The sequence below is a fragment of the Macaca mulatta genome, chromosome 2, assembly GCF_049350105.2.
Source record: "Macaca mulatta isolate MMU2019108-1 chromosome 2, T2T-MMU8v2.0, whole genome shotgun sequence".
NCBI lineage: Eukaryota > Metazoa > Chordata > Mammalia > Primates > Cercopithecidae > Macaca > Macaca mulatta.
In genome coordinates, this window is record NC_133407.1 from 13796788 (window position 1) to 13817992 (window position 21205).

Here is a 21205-nt window from a genome sequence, read left to right on the forward strand (position 1 = left end):
AGACAGGTACATGGAGTGGGAGAAGTGTGTGAGGTAACCTATTTCATTATCACTTGCTTTATCACTATTCCTGAAGCCATCCAGGGGTGGCTTAGTTTTAGGAATTTCCAGTCTTGGTGTTATATTCCAGAACTGCAAAAATTTAAGCCTAGTGTTGAACTTGGGACATAAATCCAGGCTCTGTCTTCTTTTTGGTGAATCTCCTTTTCTTTTTTTACTTTTTTGTAAATTTCAACTTTAATTTTAGATTCAGAGGTCCATGTGCACATTTGTTACATGGATATATTGCAACCAAGTAATGAGCATAGTACCCAATAGGTAGTTTTACAACCCACACTTCCCTTCCTACTTTCCGCCTCAAGTAGTCCACAGTGGCGATTGTTCCCATGGTTATGCCCATGTGTTCTCAATGTTTAGCTTCCACTTATAAATGAGAATATGTGGATTTGTTTTCCTATTCCTGCATTAACTCACTTAGGATAAATTATTTTTTATGGCTGTGTAGTATTCCATGGTGTATATGTACCATATTTTCTTTATCCAGTTCACCATTGATGGACACCTAATTTCATGTCTTTGCTATTGGGAATAGCATGGCGATGAACATAAAAAATGTGTATCTCTTTTTGGTATAATGATCCACTGTCCTTTGGTTGTATAACCAATAATGGGATTGCTGTGTCAAATGATAGCTCTGCTTTAAATTCTTTGAGAAATCTCCAAACTGCTTTCCAAAATGACTAAACTAATTTCCCACCAATAGTGTATGTGTTCCACTTTTCTCCCCTGCATCACCAGCAATTGGTTTTTTGTTTGTTTGTTTGTTTAACTTTTTATAATAGCCTTTCTGACTTATGTGAGATAGTATCTCATTGTGGTTATACTTTGCATTTCTCTGATGATTTGCAATGATGATCATTTTTCCATGTTTGTTAGATGCTTGTATGTCTTTTTTTTTTTTTTTTAAGTATCTGTTCATGTCCTTTGCCCATTTTTTAATGGAGTTTTTTTTTGTTTGTTTTTTTTTTTTTTTGCTTCTTGACTTAAGTTCCTTGTAGATTCTTAATATTAGACATTTGTCAGATGCATAGTTTGCAAATATTTTCTCCTATTCTGTAGTTGTCTGTTTACTCTGTTGATAGTTTCTTTCATTGTGCAGGAACTCTTTAGTTTAACTAGATCCCACTTGTCAGTTTTTGTTTTTGTTGTAATTGCTTTTGGGTACTTAGTAAAAAAATTTAAAAATAATAATAATAATAATAAAACCCTGCCAACATCAAGAAGGGTATTTCCTAGGTTTTCTCCTAGGATTTTTATAGTTTAAGGGCTTACATTTAAATATTTAATCCAATTTAAGTTGATTTTTGTAAATGGTGAAATGTGAGGATCCCATTTCATTCTTCTGTATATGGCTAGCCAGTTATTCCAGCACCATTTATTAAATAGGGAGTCTTTTCCCCATTGCTTGTTTTTGTTGGTCTGTCAAAGATCAGATAGTTGTAGGTATGCAGTTTTATTTCTGAGTGCTCTATTCTGTTCCATTAACCTATGTGTCTGTTTTGTACCAATACCGTGCTATTTTGCTTACTGTAGGCTTTTTGTATAGTTTGAAGTTGGGTAGTATGATGCCTCAAGTTTTGTTCTTTTTGCTTAGGATTGCTTTGTCTATTTGGGCCCTTTTTTGATTCCATATTAACTTTAGAATAGTTTTTTTTTTTCTAATTCTGTGAAGAATAAAATTGGTAGTTTAATAAAAATAGTGTTGAATCTGTAAATTGCTTTGGGAAGTATGACCATTTCAATGATATTCATTATTCCAATCCATGAGCATGGAATATGTTTTCCATTTATTTTTGTAGTATGTGATCTTTTTCAGCAGTGTTTTGTAGTTCTCCTTGTAGAGATCATTCCCCTCTTTAGTTACTATATTCTTCAGTGCTTCATTTACTTTGCAGCTATTGTAAGTGGAATTGTGCTTTTGATTTGTTCCTCAGCCTAGAAGTTATTGGAGCATAGAAATACTACTGATTTTGTATCCTGAAACCTTACTTAAATTGTTTATCAGTTCTAGTGGCCTTGTGCAGAGCCTTTAAGATTTTCTATGTATAGAATCATATCATCAGCAAAGAAATATAATTAGACTTTTTCTTTTCCTATATGGACGTCTTTTATTTCTTTCTCTTGCCTGATTGCTCTGGCTAGGATTTCTTATACTATTATGAATAGGAGTGCTGAGAGTGGGCATCCTTGTCTTATTTCCATTCTCAAGGGAAATGCTTCCAGGTTTTACCCAGATGTTGGCTGTGGCTTTTTCACAGATGGCTCTTCAAGGAATGTTCCTTTAATGCCTAGTTTGTGAAGGGTTTTTATAATGAAGATATGCTGGAATTTATCTAGAGATTTCTCTGCATCTGTTGAGATGATCATATGATGTTTGTTTTTAATTCTGTTTATGTGCTGCTAGATTTGATTTGCTAGTATTTCATTGAGGATTTTTGCATCTATGTTCATCAGAGATACTGGCCTAAAGTTTTGTTTTTTAGTTCTTGTAGTGTTTTCCCCAGATTTTGGTATCAGGATGATGCTGGCTTCAGAAGGTGAGTTGGGTAGGAGCCCCACCTCAATTTTCTGGAACAGTTTCGGTAAGATTGGTACCAATTCTTCTTTGTACATCTACTAGAATTCAGCTGTGAATCTATCTGGTTCAGGGATTTTTATTGATTGGTAGGTTTTGTATTACTGATTCAATTTTGGAGTTTACAATTGGCCCATTCAGGTTTTCACTGTCCTCATGGTTCAATCTTAGGGGGTTGTGTGTTTTCAGGAATTTATCTATTTCCTCTAGATTTTCTAATTTGTGTGCATAGTTGTGTTCATATTAGTCTCTGAAGGCCTTTTTATTTCTGTGGAATTGGCTTTAATGTCATCTTTGTCATTTCTGCTTGTGTTTCTTGAATCTTCTTTTTTTTTTTCCTTTCTTAATCTAGCTAATGATCTATGAATCTTGTTTATTCTTTCAAATAACCAATTCTTGATTTCATTCACCTTCTGCTTGGACTTTTAAATTTAGTGCTTTCAGTTCTTTTCTGATTTTGGTTTTTCTACTGCTAGCTTGGTGTTGGTTGGTTCCTTTCCTTTTTTTCTAGTTACTCTAGGTGTACTTTTGGACTGTTAATTCAAGATCTTTCTCACATCTTTTTTTTTTTTTTTTTTTTTCTTTTTTTTTGAGATGGAGTCTTGCTCTGTTGCCCAGGCTGGAGTGCAGTGGCACAATCTCGGCTCACTGCAAGCTCCGCCTCCTGGGTTCACGCCGTTCTCCTGACTCAGCCTCCCTAGTAGCTGGGACTGTAGGCGCTCGCCACTACGCCCGGCTACTTTTTTGTATTCTTTAGTAGAGACGTGGTTTCACCATGTTTGCCAGGATGGCCTCTATCTCCTGACCTCGTGATCCACCTGCCTCAGCCTCCCAAAGTGCTGGGATTACAGGCGTGAGCCACCGCGCCCGGCCTCTAACTTCTTGGTGGAGACATTTAGTATAAACTTTAGTTTCGTATAAACTTCAGTTTATACTAAAGTTTAGTATATACTAAACATTCATTTATACTGGAGAGAAAGTTTAGTATAAACTTTCCTTTTAATACTCCTTTAGCAGCATCCTAAGAATTTTGGTTTTATCTGTATTTTCACTAATTTCAGTGAATTTTTCAAGGAACAATGTCATTGTTCACTCAAGAGTTATTTAGAAGCAAGTTGTTTAATTACTATGTTTTTATATGGTTTTGAGAGATCTTCTTGGTAGTGATTTCTGTTTTTATCACATTATGGTTCGCGAGTGTGCTTGGTATGATTTTAATTTTTTAAAATTTATTGAGACTTACTTTATGACTGAGAATGTGATCAACCTTAGAATATGCTCCATGTGTGGATGAGAAGAATGTATTTTCTGTGGTTGTCAGGTGGAGTATTCTGTAGATGTCTATTAGGTCCAGTTGATCAAGTGTTGAGTTTAAGTCCAGAACTTCTTCATTAGTTTTCTGCCTTGATCTGGCTAACGCTGTCAATGGAGTGTTGAAGTCCCCCACTATTGTTGTATAGCTGCCCTGGTCTTTTAGTAGGTCAAAAAGAACTTGTTTTCTGAATCTGAGTGTCCCAATGTTGCGTGCATATATATTTAGGATAGTTAAGTCTTCTTGTTGAATGGAATCTTTTATCATTATGTAATGCCCTTCGTTGTCCTTCCTGATTGTTCTTGGTTTACAATCTGTTTTATCTGATGTAAGAAGAGCTACTCCTGCTCTTTTTCTGTTTTCTGTTTGCATGGCAGATCTTTTTCCATCCCTTTACTTTGAGCCTATAGGTGTCATTATATGTGAAATGGGTCTCCTGAAAACAGCAGAGAGTTGAGTCTTGTCTTTTTATCCAGATTGCCACTCTGTCTTTTAAATGGGGTGTTTAGACCATTTGCATTCAGGGTTAATATTGACATGTGGAGATTTTGATCATGCCAGAAGGTTGTTAGCTGCTTGTTTTTAGACTTGATGGTGTAATTGCTTTATATTGTCTCTGGGCTATGTGCTTCAGTGTGTTGTTGTGGTAGTCTCACTGGTAACTTCTAAGGAAATGTGATTAATTCCTGTCCTGGCTTTCTTTGCCTTCTTCCATGATAGAAAAAATTTAATTCTGCATTTTTCTGTTTAATCTGTGCCTCACAAGCCTCAATAAAAATTTTGGATTCTGGAAAGATTGAGTCAAAAAACCTCACTTTTCTGATAAATGTCTTTGGATGATTGTATTTATTCTGTTGTTTATCACTTATTAAGTTTGCATAACACGAATAAACAGTAATTTGCTTATATTTTCTAGCTCTAAAGTGCAAACTAAAATAATGATTCCCTTATAAAATATAAATAAAATTATTAGTATAAATTTTACCACTGGATAATTTTCAATGTCAGTTTTCATAAATGTATCATACATGGGATCACTGGGAGAAAAAAGACATTTCTAGGTATCCAGGTGGACAGGACTAGGGCAGACTCATAATACTGTGATAGACTCATGATGGGACATCCAGAAGGAATATGCCTGGCAGAGATGAGCTGGAGTCTAGAATCAGAGCAACTCTAAATATTCCAGAATACTCCTCATGGGCCAAAGTGTCATAAATAAAAATGAGGGCTGATGGCAAGAAGTATCAACAATGAAGAGCATGTCACTACTACAGGGCTGAAGATTATTGATGTATGGGAAGGTCTATATAGGGACAGTGAAAAAGCATAGACTTTGCACTTAGACATATGCATTACAATCATAGCTATCTAAAACTCTGGGTGGCCATATGTATCTTCTAGGATAGTTTTTGTTAAATTATAATAATGAAGCCAATCTCATAGGATTGTTTAAAAGTCAAATGAGACACCTATGTAAAGTACTGGAAGGGACGCCTCTTCCCCTAAGTTATATAATTTTTTCTAACATTTACTATAACCGTTACTACAACATCCGACATTACACAATTGTTTAATGGAGCACATTGCCTTAGCTCTACATATATCACTGACTTTCTTGCTAAGTGACCCCTGACATAGAGAGTAAAGGAATCGTTGCTGCAACTTTCTAGGTACTCACATATACACAACCTAGAAGTTCTACGGGCAAGCCTTAACAAATAGGTAGTGGAAATTAGTGGATGAATGCTCTTATGTCCCTTGGAGATAAAAAATTTGGAGGCCCATTCCATCTTTTGGAGGTTTCAACCTCCAAAGATCATTTATCCCTGACCTTCTCTCCTCCTGTTTCACTCTCTCAGTCTCTCAGTCTCTCATTCTTGTTTCCTGGGATCACTTCCCAGAATATATTATCTACATAGGAGTCCCTGCTTCCCCGCTTCAAGCTCTACATCCTCAAAGAACTTAGGCTAAAACAAGTATCTCGTCAAGCATATACTAAGTACTTTGAACATTCATACTCTGACTTTGGATCACTGCATTTTTTGACAATAAATCTCATATCCCACCAAGGCTACTTACTATTTTCTCTCTTGGATTGATGATCCCTGAAATGTGGGATGAGAACCACTAAATACGCTTTTCAGCTTTAGTACCTTGAAAACTAAGTGCAATATATAGTGTCAGAAAGAGAGAGGGTAGGGGATTGGTGGTTATGGTAGGATTGTGTACAATAATTGTACACAGCCTTTATGCTCTAGGACAAGGTGATGGCAGGTAGATAAAGAAAAATTTAGTTTTAATGGGCATTGTAGAGAAGGATTGGTAGAAGATAGAGAGAGTTTGAGTTGAAAGTGGCTGGTAGAAGGATAAAAGATGATAAATTGGACCAAGATAGTTCTAAGTACGTGATTGAGATTACTTTACACATTCTGCAAGTATGAGTGCTTACTATGTGTAATGGTAATTCTAAGCACTTAGGATATGACAATGTTGAGATATAGCTCATACTATTGAGAAGACCTTTGCTTTTGCAGAGCCAATTTGTCTGCTTATGCGCTAGATGATTCCTATGCATTGATTCGTTTCAAGTCAACAGCCATACTATGAGTTAGGTAATGTTAATTTGATCTTTCTTCATGAGCTTTCTTCCAAGGAGTTTAGTTTAAATGTCGGAGCAATTTCCTACCATCATTCAAAATAAGAGATGTAATCAAAGCAATGGATTCCTGGCAATGATCTACAGTGGTGGTTTTGCTCACTTTCTAGCTGTCTTACAAAGTGTCCTACACCTACAGAGCACACCTTCTAGGAAAATCTTCCTCCAGTATTTCTCTGCATATTATTCTAGATCAGTGGTTCTCAAAGTGTAGTGCATTAGCACCACCTGGGAACTTATGGAAAATTTAAACTCTGAGTCAAAAACCGGGAGTCAAAAATCAGATGATTTTGATACATAATAAGTCTTGAGAACCACTGCCCTAGATCTTGTTCCATTCCTCTAGGTTCTGTCATCATTTTCTCTACCTATTACCTTAAGCCATAATATCAGGGCCTCTAATGAAAGGCCTGCCCCCATTTAATATGACCTTTCTACATTCTTTCATATTATCATCACATGTTAGTATCCACACACGGCTACTAGACAGTTCCTTTTTTTGGTGCATAAAGATAATTTGGAGATAAATGGCAAGCATTGAGGCTGAAAAGGCATTAAAAAGGCCATATAAAAAAAGATCTCATTATTCATGTCAGAGCGCTTTAAATTTATCATAAAGAAAATTATGTGAACCCATTGAAGAATTTTAAGCAGGAAAATAATCATGATTAGGTATACATTTTAGAAAGCTCATCCTAGATGCTATATGAAACGTTGAAAGGGAAAATGGAGATTGTCTCTGGCTTTCAGGGCTTATCTCAGTTCCACCTCTTCTATACAGCCTTTCCTAATCCCTGGCCACCAAAGAAACAGAGAGTCTGCTCTTTCTGAAGCTCCCTAGTTTCCAGTTCATGTGTCTCTTGCATCCTTTAGATTACTCAACCATGGCTGTTTATAAACTGGCCTATCCCTCTGATAGTTAATAAATTCCTAAGAAGAGCTATTTACCTCCCTCAGAACTTGACTTTGCATCTTGCATAAAGAAAGTATCCAGAAAATATGTGATAAAATGCAATTGATCTTTTCCACAATAAACTATTGAAGATGTGGCAGCATTTAGTCATCAATTTGATTTGTTTGTTTAACTGCACTAGATAATAAAGATTCTGGTATTTTCCCAAGAAGTACATGTTTCAGTGAGAGAAAATGATATTGTATGAATTTTAACAATTAGCAGTTTTTTCATTTCACAATGATAATTTAGATTTTCAAAAGGTGAAATTATTATATCTCATGTTAATTTGGATTATTAAGAGGGTACAATTATTTTCCCAGCCAGTAGCACATCACAAGTTTGGAAACCTGGATGGTACTATGTTCCTTATTCTCACAAGTGCATTTTGAAAATGTTTCATAGACTCTGATAGAATGTCAAAATGTTCAAAGGATTAGCACATGTTTAGTAGTTGTGACCCAATCTATTTCACTGCCTTCACTTTATTTTCAAGGATAAAAAGATTTTTGAGATGTTAAGAAAAAATAATGCTCTGTTCAAAGACTGCTTTTGACCTCCAGAGCAGCATTTTCTTTGAACCATTTTGGGGCTATTTTTATTAGCCAGCCACTCGGCAGAACATACTCTCTAGCTGAATTTAATAGTGTAGTACAGAACACCTTTCTTCTTTTTAATTTTTCAGTGTAAATTACTGCAAGGAAATGACATAGCAAGTAGTACCAGTACTAAGGAAGATTAATTTTATGATAAAAAAGTTTGGTTGTCAAGAAAGCCCTCTCCATACCCTGAAGCAGACACTGTAGTCAGTACTGACATCTCCCTGCCACCAGCCCTTCCACACAACCTGGTGGGGTGTTAACAAATGCTCATCTGCGGCAATAGGATGGTGATCATTAACTAACCCATACACCTGTGACACAAATGCACACATTTTTCTTATTCTCCCATATAATTTCATCATTCTTCCTTTCTCAAGCCCTTTTTTACTTTCTTCCTTTTTTTCTCACCTTCCAATTCTCAATCTAATTTTTCTTATTTTTTCCCACCTCTTACTCTATGTCTGTATCCATGTGTGAATTCCATTATCCATCTTTCCATCCATTTAACTTTTCATCAAATCTTTCTTTCACTCATGGGATGTTCACATCCTAATGTGATTGCAACAAGCTCATACTTGGGGAGAATCGCCACCTCTGTGGCTTGCAGACTGATTGCTGCCTGAGGGCATGGACTAGACAGCACTATCACTGTATTTCCAAAGTAGATTGGCAAGGACCAAATCAATAAGGTTTCAAGACAGTACGCAATGATTAGGTTTATCCCCTGAGTGCGAGATAAACCAGTGAACGTTGTTAAACAGGCTGGTGGCATGATCAAATTTATATTTAGAAATTGCATTATGTTAGCAGTATCCAAACAAGTTAGTGGTATTTTATTGACAAATAGAAAGGTATAGGAACACTTTTAAAAATATCTTTGTATTAAAGAGAGAAGAAGTGTCAAGTTTCTGAAATGAGCAATTGTGGTCAGAATGAGGAGATGGGAGGCAAGACTTGTCGGTTTGGGTAGATGGGAATACAAGACAGTGCAGGAGGCTCACTGAGGTAACTTTGTAAATGAAATCGCTGGAGAAACAGGGATAGGGGCTTTCAAGGTTCCCATGGAATCAGATGCAAAAGTGGCCCTAGGCCATGACTTCCCAACCAAGTATAAACTATGTTCATGCCAAGTAAATAATAATCAGACAAGGCCACTCCAGGACCATGTCTAAATGAAGATAGGGTCAAAGTTACCCTAAAACCCCAAAATAGCTAAATGTCTCCTCATCCAACTGGCAGGAGTGGTCACTCTTCTTTATTAATGGTGACTTAGGCTTAACGTGAATCATCATGTTTCCTAGGTAAAAATCACCGGGATACACAATTATCAACTTGTCTTTTGACAGCACACAATCTAGAATTAATTCCCACGGTGTCTCTAGTGTGCACTTCCTGAGCCACAGCAAGCAAAATAAATATTGTAACTTGTAAATAAATCTGTAGCTTATTTGGCTACAGGTGTATTTCTTATTGCCTGGTCTTTGTTGACTAGGCAACAAGAACATCCAGTTAGAGCTCCATGGTAAGTTGCAGAATATGTGGGCAAAGAGCTCATCAGAGAGGGCCCAAGTGAAGACAGAGCCCTTGAAGTTGTAAATATATAAGGAATCTACACACCAAAGAATATAATGAGATTTTGTACAGAGAGAAGGGGCCTGACTAGATCCCACAAGCCACAGATATCAGGGATGGTCAGAGGAGAGGTAATAAAAAGAATTTTTAAGTATTCTCAATGTCAGACACATAGGAAAAGCGGGTGTTCTAAAAAAGAGGTAGCTCTCCATCAAATGTCCAATGATATGGAAATAGTCGAGGAAAATCAAAATAAATCAAGAAATCAGTTCAGCAATGTGTAGAAAATAATTATGGTCAAATGGGTCATTTAAAAGTTTTGTTGGACTGTTGCGACACTGAGAGTGAGAAATAAGTAAACTCGAATATTCTTATACAAATGAAGCGTAAAATCTGTGCATAGGCCTGACTAATGTAGCTATGATTTCATTGATGTTCCAGATTTCAAACTCAAAGTCTTATAAGGGGTGCAGTGTTTACAGTGCTTGATTCTTCTGTCACATCCACTGTGACTTTATAAGGTGGTTAAGAGCAAGCAGATTATTAACCTCTTAACTCTCTACCATAATAATAGGAGTAGGTTCAGGCAGATCCAATAACATTTTATAAGAGCAAAAGTATTACAATAATAGTGAGAGCCCCTGAAATGTGCCAAGAGCTTAGACTATAGCTTTGCATACATTGTCTTTAATCTTTAAAACATCCAGCAAAGTAGGGCTTGTTTTTCCAGATCTCAGAGTGGGATACTGATGGCCGCAGAAGTTCAGTAACTTGCCTAAGTTCGCATTTTAGGAAATAGGGACTTGACTCCAGAGCCTATGGTTTTTCCTCTGTGCTTTGCTATATGGGGAAGGAAGATGTTGGTGGATACTGCAGTGAAAATATTTGTCTTCCAGTGTGAGGGCATTGGCTACTATGGAGAATGTTGTCACTTAAGAAATAGATCAAGCAGCACAAATGGCAACAGAAGAAGACACACTATACAGTAACATTGTAAATGTCGCAAGTGCATGGCCCACGTCTTATTTTTAAACTTGTTTTTAATTTTTATATATTTAGGGGGATGCAAGTACAGTTTGATTACATGGACATACTGTATTGTGGTAAAGTCTGTGTTTTCAGTGTACCTATCACCCGAATATGTCTTATCCATTCCTATTTTGTCACCACCAAGTAGAGTGTCTGGTGCAGAGCAGATGCTCATTTTATATATTAACTTAGGGTCCAACCTGGTTGCAGCACTAGGAAACAACCTTTCGTTATTGATCCAATTTTTGCCAAGATGCATACAATGAAAAAATTAGATTCTCTTCTCCTCCTTCTGGAGTTGGCTAGTGCCAAATTACAGATAAATCCAAAACGATGGTTTCAGTTAAAGGTCAACAGCGTTGGTAGCATGGATCGTTGAGCTGGGCTGAGCCCTCTGAATATTGATTATTGAGTTCAGGCTCTCACCTTGAAGAAACAGGCCCAGAGATGGGCTCCCAGGTGCTCCAGGCAGAGTGGGAAAGGGACTAGGTGTCAGAACAATGGGTCTGCTTTGTCCTTCTCTCTGGGCTACCTCTAAGGTAGGCTCTTTGCCAGGGACGGGATGTGTTACATCTTATTTCAGAAAGTTTTCCACAAGGTCTGTGGGGGGCATTTTTTCCTGTAAAATTTCACTTGGGCATCTCCTCTTCTTTTCTAATTCCACAAGCTGGTATCTAGGATCAGTTGATGTGGTGGGAAATATTTCAAGAAATTTAACCTTCTTCCAGAATGAAGTCATTATTTTGAAGGGAAATGATCACACAGTGAAAGTGTTTGACCCTTCTCGGGGATCCCAAGATTGTGCGGATTGAACGTATCAGAAGGGAAAATGCTGTGTGTGGCAGCATTGGGAAGACTCCTTTCAGACTCTGACTCTGGGGAGGGTCTTGATCAAAAGTCCCAGCTGCTATGTGCTGAAATCCATCATGCCATTTGTACCAAAGACACTCTTCCCACAGGTGACTCGCAGCCAATAACTGAGCACAAGGATGCTATGGTGGCAACTCACTCTGAAAGGAAAAATGACCAAACAGGGTGCCTCCTTGAAATACTTACATCTTCATTGCACATATCTTTACTGAGAACCAATCTATATGCTAAGTTCATTTCAATGCTTTGGAAGTCCAACAATGAACCAACCAAACAAAAATCCTTGCTCTCTTCAAGCTTACATTTATGGCTGGGGGTGGGGAGGAAGACAGATGATAAACAAAATTATCAAGTAAAATATATCAAGTAAAATGTAACTTAGACAATGTTAAGTACTAAGGAGAAAAACAAATCAAGCAATGGGAAAAGTTTGTGTCAGGGGTTGGAGATTTGCAGATTTTGAAGGTGGCCAGGAGATGTTCATTGATATAGGGACATTATTGCTGTAAAGAAACAAGGATGAAAACATATCAGAGACTAAACATTCACAGATTTGCACCTTTCCTATTCTCCAAGGAGTGAAGGAGCAGGGTAGCTACTAGACCCACACAATCAATAAAGAAAGGGCACACAACTCTCTGAGGAAATGGGATGCAGGCAACAACGGAGGCAGGCAGGGGAAGGAGGGAGCGAGACCGAGAGAGAGAGAGAGAGAGAGAGAGAGAGTCAGTGAAAAGTAAAGCAGCTGCTTTAAATTACAGAGCTCTGATGGAAGAAATGGATGAGAAAGGAATACAGAAATTTTCCAGTGTGATGTGCTGTGAACTCCATGTTTTGTGTTCCCACAAACACTTGATTGAATGCCGTTGAAAGTTAAATTTGTTTCTTCTGGTTGAACCACATAACTATGCTGAGAGGGTTTTAAGATGAAAACAAAAAGGCTTTTTTGAAGTTTTGTTTTTCATGTTTTTATAAAATTTTCAGGTTACCCTAACAGCGTTCCTAGTGCTCGATCTTAAAGCCACCCCATTAGACTCCTCATCATCCTATCTAGACTCAATAAATCTGATATTTTGATCTGCAGCTGCCTGATTGCTGTGTCTTTTTCAATTGACTGTATCATCAGTTTTGGAACACTGGTGTCTTCATCAGACTTCTTCAAATCTGCATGCCACTAAAAAGTTCAAGGGGTGGCATCCCTCAGAGATGGAAAGATGTCAGAGCTCAAGTGAGAGTGTATGTCTCTGGCTCTGGTAGTTATGTGTCAAATTAAAGTTGTTTCAGTAGCTTTAGTGGCTGCTTTAGAAGCCAGGTCAAAATTTAGCTGGAGGGCAACTTGTGTTGTGCATGTGGATTCAGGTTCTATGGGCTCTCCCTGGGCCATCCTCTGATGAGCAGGTGATATTTATCTTAATCCCTCATGGAACCAGGAATCCTCAGAGCTAAAGTCAGTGCATGTTTGAACAGAAGCCACCAAGTCCACTGCTGCTGGGTTTAGCTGCAATTCTCAAGAGCCATCAGGCTCTAGTCATCAATGTAGGCATGTGTCTTTGAGCCAATAACCAGGATCACTCACTATACATTTAGGTTATCAGGTAATGAGTTACAAATAAGTGAGGAAAAGCAAAAACAAGCTAGACCATGTAATTATAACAAAAGGGCTTCTGATCTTAGCATTTTCATCACTTTGGGTAGTGAAATCTCTGCCAGGTACCCCATTCATGCCCAATTAGCCCATGACGTAGTACATCTGATTTTTAGACAGGACTCAGGGTTTCTTTGATATTATGGCCATGAATCAAAATCTATTTTTAAGTAAGTTTATTAAGATATAGTTTATATATAATAAACTGAACATATTTTAAATATACGATTTATTTCCTGTATGAAACTCTCATCACAATCAACAGAGTGAACATAATCTTTATCCCTAGAAACTTCTTCCTACCTGAAGTTCCTCTCTCCCTTATCCTCCAGGCAACCATTGATTTGCTTTCTGACACTGAAGAATGGTTTACATTTTTCAGAGTTTAATACAAATGGAGTCACATGATATACACTCTTTTGTGTGGCTTTTTTTTCCCATCAGCATAGCTATTTTGAAATTCATCCCTGTTATGAATAGTTCATTACTTTTTATTACTGGATAATATTCCATTGTATGGATACACCTCAGTTTGTTTATACAGTTACCTTTTGATGGATATTGGTTTTGGCTATTACAAATAAAGCTGTTCTGAAGTTGCTATACAAGTCTTTTTTATAGACATATGCTTTTATTTCTCTTGGGTTAATTCTTAAAAATAGGATTATTGGCTCATATACTAGATGTATATTTAACTTTTTAGAAAACTACAAAACTGTTTTCCAAAGTAGTCAGACAATCTTACAGGCCCACCAGCATAGAATGAGAGTCTCGGTTCTTTTATATTTCTCACCAAAATTTGCTATGATTGGTCTTTTAAATTTTAGCATTTCTAATAGGTGTGCACAATGTCATTGCAGTTTTAGGTTACACTTTCCTCAAGACTAAGTATGTTGAGCATCTTTTTATGTTATCTCTTATATGAATATTTTCTTTAGAGAAATATCTGTTTAATCCTTTGAATATTTTTCAAGAATGTGTGTGTGTGTGTGTGTGTGTGTGTGTGTGTGTGTGTGAGAGAGAGAGAGAGAGAGAGAGAGACAAGGTCTTTGCTCTCACTCTGGCTGGAATCCAGTGGTGTGATCATAACTCATTGTAGCCTCAAACTCCTGGCCTCAAGAAATCCTTCTCGTTCAGCCTCCCAAGTAGCTGAGACTACAGGCACAGGCCACCATGCCCAGCTTCCTTTGAAATATTTTATTGGGTCTTTGTGTTCCTATTATTGAATTTTAGGAGTTCTTTATATAATCTGATTCCAAATTCTGGATGACACATGAAATATTTTTTACATTTTTGGCTTGTCTTCTTATTTTCTTAATGTTTTACAAACAGCAGGAGTTTAATGTTGAGAAAGTCCTATTGGTAAAGGTTTTACTTTATATATAATGTTTTTGGTGTAATATCTTAAGAAACCCTTGTCTAACCAATAGTCACAAACATTTTTTATTTTCTTCCTGAAGTTTTATATTTTTGGTTTAATAGTTAGACATATTATCCATTTAGTGTTAATTTTTAACTGCAATTTGTGACATACATCAAAGATCTTTTTATCTTTTGCATATTGATATCCAATCACAGTACTAACATTGTTTAAAAAAGACTATCATTTTTCCACTGAATTGTCTTTGCATCTTTGTCTAATATCAGTTGTCCACATATTTGTGGCTCTATTTTTTGATTCTCCATTCTTTTCTATTGATCGATTTGTTTTCATTGATGGCTCTCTTGATTACTGCAGCTTTAATATAAGTTTTGAAATTTGGTAATGTTAGTCTGCCAAATTTATACTTTTTAAATAACTTTTAGGCTCAGGGGTTCATGTGCAAATTTGTTATATAGATAAATTGTCATGGAGGTTTTCTGTACAGAGTATTTCATCACTCTGGTAATAAGCATAGTAACTGATAGGTACTTTTTGAATCGTCTCCCTCCTTCCACCTTCCATCCTCAAGTAGGCCCTGGCGTCTGTTGTTCCCTTCTTTGGGTCCATGTGTTCTCAATGTGTAACTCCTACTTATGAGTGAGAACATGTGGCATTTGGTTTTCTATTTCTGTGTTAGTTCGCTTAGGATAATGGTCTCAAGCTGCATCCATGCTGCTGCAAGAAACTTGATCTTGTTCTTTTTTATGGCTGCATAGTATTTCATGGTGTATATGTACCACATTTTTTTATCTAGTCTACTATTGATGGTCATATAGGTTGATTCTACATCTTTGCTATTGTGAATAGTGCTACAATGAACATACATATGTGTGTGTGTCTTTATGGTAGAATAACGTATTTTCCTTTGGGTATATGCCCAATAATGGGATTGCTGGGTCAAGTGGTAGCTCTGTTTTAAGTTCTTTGAGAAATGTCCAAATTGCTTTCCACAGTGACTGGACTAATTTACCTTCCCACCAACAGTATATGTGTTCTGTTTTCTCCTAGCCTCACCAGGATCTGTTGGTTTTTTTCCCTTTTTATAATAACCATTCTGATTGGTATGAGGTGATATCTCATTGTGGTTTTGATTTGCCTTTCTCTAATGATCAGTGATGGTAAGCATGTTTTTCATGTACTTCTTGGCCCTGTGTATGTCTTCTATTAGAAAATGTTCATGTCCTTTGCCCACTTTTTTTTTTTTTTTTGGCTTATTTATTTAAGTTGCTTTTAGATTCTGGCTATTAGACCTTTGTTGAATGCAGGTTTGCAAAGTTTGCAAATATTTTCTCCCATTCTGTAGGTTGTCTGTTTACTCTGTTGATAGTTTCTAATTTATTTTATTTTATTTTTTTCTATTCTATTTTATTTTATTTTATTTCCACCTACAGGATGTGCAGGTTGGTTACATAAGTAAATTTGTACCATGATGGTTTGCTGCAACTATCAACACATCACCTAAGTATTAAGCCAGCATGAGTTAGCTATGTATCCTGATGCTCTCCCCACCACCAACAGACCCCAGTGTGTGTTGTTCCCCTCCCTGCATCCATGTGTTTTCATTATTCAGCTCCCACTTATAAGTGAGCACATGTGGTGTTCGGTTTTCTGTTCCTGTGTTAGTTTGATGAGAATAATGGCTTCCAGTTTCATCCATGTCCCTGAAAAGGACATGATCTCATTCCACTTTGTGGCTGCATTGTATTTCATGGTGCATATGTACCATATTTCCTTTATCCAGTCTATCATTGATGGGCATTTGGGTTGATTCCATGTATTTGCTCTTTTGAATAGTGCTGAAATGAACATACACATGCATAAATATTTATAATAGAATTATTTCTTTTCCTTTGAGTATATACCCAGTAATGGGATTCCTGGGTTAAATGGTATTTCTGGTTCTAGGTCATTGAAGATTCCACACTGTCTTCCACAATGGTTGAAATAATTTACCTTCCCACCAACAGTGTAAAATCATTCCTATTTCTCTACAGCTATGCCAGTATGTGTTGTTCCTTGAATTTTTAATAATCGCCATTTTGACTGGCATGAGATGGTATCTCATTGGGGTTTTGATTTACATTTCTCTAATGATCAGTGATGTCGAGCTTTTTTTCATATGTTTGTTAGCTGCATAAATGTCTTCTTTTGAGAAGTGTCTATTCATGTTCTTTCCCACTTTTTAATGGGTTGTTTTCTTGTAAATGTGTGTAACTTCCTTGTACATTTTGGATATCACACCTTTGTCAGATAAATAGATTTATCCCATTCTGTATGTTGTCTGTTCGCTCTGATGATAGTTTATTTTTCCGTGCAGAAGCTCTTTAGTTTAATTACATCCAATTTGTCAATTTTTGCTTTTGTTGTAATCGCTTTTGGCAATTTCATCATGATAGCTTTGCTCGTGCCTATGTCCTGAATGGTATTGACTAGATTTTCTTTTGGGTTTTAATAGTTTCGGCTTTTACATTTAAGTCTTTAATCCATCTTTAGTTATTTTTGTATAAGGTGTAAGGAAGGGGTCCAGTTTCCTTTTTCTGCATATGGCTAGCCAGTATTCCCAGCACCATTTGTTAAATAGGGAATCCTTTCCCCCACTGCTTGTTTTTATCAGGTTTGTCAAAGATCAGATGGTTGTAGATGTGCAGTCTTATTTCTAAGATCTCTATTCTGTTCCATTGGTCTATGTGTTTGTTTTTGTACCAGTACCATGCTGTTTGAGTGACTGTAGCTTTTTAGTATAGTTTGAAGTTGGGTAGTGTGATGCTTCCAGTTTTGTTCTTTTTGCTTAGGATTGTCTTGGCTATGCAAGCTCTTTTTTGGTTCCATATGAATTTTAAAATAGTTTCTTCTAATTCTGTGAAGATGTCAATGATAATTTAATGGGAATAGTATTGAATCTATAAATTACTTTGGGCAGTAGGGCCATTTTCACGGTATTCTTTCTTCTTATCCATGAGCATGGAATGTTTTTCCATTTGAGTCTTCTCTGATTTCCTTGGGTGGTGGATTGTAGTTCTCCTTGAAGAGGTTCTTTACTTCCCTTGTTAGCTGTATTGCTAGGTATTTTATTCTATTTTTAGCAATTGTAAATTGCTCTCTGCTTGATTTGGCTCTGTGCTTGTCTGCTGTTGGTGTATAGGAATGCTCTGACTTTTGCACATTGATTTTGTATCCTAAGACTTTCCTGAGGTTCCTTAACAGCTTAAGAAGCTTTGGGGCTGAAACAATGGGGTTTTCTAGGTATAGAATCATGTCATCAGCAAAGACAATTATTTGACTTCTCTTCCTGTTTGAACGTGCTTTATTTCTTTCTCTTGCCTGATTGCCCTGGCCAGAGCTTCCAATACTATGTTGAGTTAGAGTGTTGAGAGAGGGCATCCTTGTCTTGTGCCTGTTTTCAAGGGGAATGCTTCCAGCTTTTGTCTATTCAGTATGTTACTGGCTGTGGGTTTGTCAAAAATGGCTATTATTATTTTGTAGTATGTTTCTTCAATCCCTAGTTTATTGAGAGTTTTTAACATGAAGGGATGTTGAATTTGATTGAAGGCCTTTTCTTTGTTTATTGAGATAATAATGTGATTTTTGTCTTTAGTTCTATTTATGTGATCAATTACATTTACTGTTTTGCGTATTTTGAACCAGCCTTGCATCCAAGAGATGAAGCCCACTTATTCATGGTGGATAAGCTTTTCGATGTGCTGCTGGATTCAGTTTGCTGGTGTTTTATTGAGGATAGTTCATCAGGGATACTGGCCCAAAGTTTCCTTTTTTTGTTGTATCTCTGCCAGGTTTTGGTATCAGGATGATGCTGGCCTCATAGAATGGGTTAAGGAGAAGTCTCTCCTTTCAATTGTTTGAAATAGTTTCAGAAGAAATGATATCAGCTCCTCTTTGTACCTCTGGTAGTATTCAGCTGTAAATCCCTCTGATCCAGGGCTTGTTTTTTTTGTTTTGTTTTGTTTTGTTTTGTTTTGGGTTAATAGGCTATGTATTGCTTCCTCAATTTCAGAACTCGTTATTGGTCTATTCAGGGATTCAACTTCTTCCTGATTTAGTCTTGGGAGAGTTTATGTGTCCAGGAATATATCCATTTCTTCTAGATTTTCTAGTTTATCTGCACAGAGGTGTGTTTATAGTATTATCTGATGGCTTTTTGTTTTTCTCTGGGGTCAGTAGTGATATCCCCTTTATCATTTTTTATTGTGCCTATTTGATCCTTCTCTATTTTTTCTTTACTAGTCTAGTTAGCAGTCTATTTTATTATTTTTTTTTTTCAAAAAAAGAAAACCAGCTCCTGAATTCATTGATTTTTTTGGAACAATTTTTCATGTCTCCATCTCCTTCAGTTCTGCTCTGATCTTGGTTATTTCTTGTCTTCTGCTAACTTTTGAGTTTGTTTCCTCTTGGTTCTCTGGTTCTTTTAGTTGTGATTTTAGGGTGTTGATTTGAGATCTTTCTAGCTTTTTGATGTGGGCATTTAGTACTATAAATATCCCCCTTAACAGTGCTTTAGCTGTATCCTAGAAATTCTGGAATGTTGTTTCTTTGTTCTCACTGGTTTCAAAGAACTTGTTGATTTCTGCCTTAATTTCATTATTTACCCAGGAGCCATTCAGGAATAGGTTGTCCAATTTCCATGCAGTTGTGTGGTTTTGAGTGAGTTTCTTAACCTTGAGTTCTAATTTGATTGCAATGTGGTCTGAGAGACTGTTTGTTATGATTTCAGTTCTTTTGTTGAGGAGCGTTTTACTTCCAATAATGTTATTGGTTTTAGGGTAAATGCCATGTGGCACCAAGAAAAATGTATATTCTGTTGTTTTAGGGTGGAGAGTTCTGTAGATGTCTATCAGGTCCATTTGATCAGAGGTGAGTTCAAGTCCTGAATATTGTTGTTATTTTTCTGTTTCAATGATCTGTCTAATATTAATGGTGGGGTGTAAAAGTCTTCCACTATTAGTATGTGATAGTCTAAGTCTCTTTGTAGTTCTCTAAAAACGTATTTTATAAATCTGGATCCTCCAGTATTGGGTGCATATATATTTAGAATAGTTAGCTCTTCTCATTGAATTGATTCCTTTACCACTATGTCATGCCCTTCTTTGTCTTTTTTGATGTTTGTTAGCTTAAAATCTGTTTTGTCAGAAACTAGGATTGCAACCCCTGCTTCTATTCTGCTTTCCATTTTCTTGGTAAATTTTTCTCATCCCTTTATTTTGAGTCTATGTGTGTCTTTGCACGTGAGCTGGGTGTCTTGAATATAGTACAACGATGGATCTTGACTTTTTATCCAGCTTCCCATTCTGTGTCTTTTAATTAGGACATTTAGCCCATTTACATTTGAGGTTAATATTGTTATGTGTGAATTTGATCCCAATGCCAGCTGTCATCATGATGCTAGCTGGTTATTTTGCAGACTTGTTTTTGTAGTTCCTTCATAGTATCATTGGTCTTTGTACTTCAGTGTGTTCTTTGCAGTGTCTGGTAATGGTTTTTCCCTTTCATATTTAGTGTTTCCTTCAGGAGCTCTTGAAAGGCAGGCCTGGTGGTGACAAATTTCCTCAGCATTTGCTTGTTTGAAAGGACTTTATTTCTCCTTTGCTTATGAAGCTTAGTTTGGTTAGATATGGAATTCTGGTTTGAAAATACTTTTCTTTAAGAACACTGATCTGGGCACAGTGGCTCATGCCTGTAATCCCAGCAATTTGGGAGGTTGAGGTGGGCAGATCACTTGAGGCCAGGAGTTTGAGACCAGCCTGGCCAATTTGGTGAAACCCCGTCTCTCCTTAAAATACAAAAAATTTAGCCTGGCATGGTGGCAGATGCCCATAATCCCAGCTTCTCAGGAAGCTGAGGCAGGAGAATCACTTGAACCCAGGAGGTGGAAGTTGCAGTGAGCTGAGATTGCACCACTGCACTCCAGCCTGGATGAAAGAGTGAAATTCTGTCTTAAAAAATAAATTAATAAAAGCACGTTGAATATTGGCCCCCAATCTCTTTTAGCTTGCAGGGTTTCTGCTGACAGGTCCTCTGTTAGTCTTATGGGCTTCCCTTTGAAGGTGACCTGGTCTTTCTCTCTGGCTGCCCTTAACATTTTTTTCTTCATTTCAACCTTGGAGAGTCCAATGATTATGTGTTTTGGGGTTGATCTTCTCATGGAGTTTCTTAGTAGAGTTCTCTAGGTTTCCTGAATTTGAATGTTGGCCTGTCTTATTAGGTTGGGAAGTTCTCCTGAATGATATCCTGAAGTATGTTTTCCAACTTGGTTCCGTTCTCCCTGTCTTTTTCAGGTAAGGTCTCTTTTACGTAATCCAGTGATTCTCAGAGGTTTTGTTCATTCCTTTTCATTCTTTTTTTTCCTCTAATCTTGTCTGGCTGTCTTATTTCAGCAAGACAGTCTTCACACTCGAAAATTATTTTTTCTGCTTGGTCTATTTGATTATTGATATTTGTGGTTGCCTTGTGAAGTACTCGTGTTGTGTTTCTCAGCTCCATCAGGTCATTTA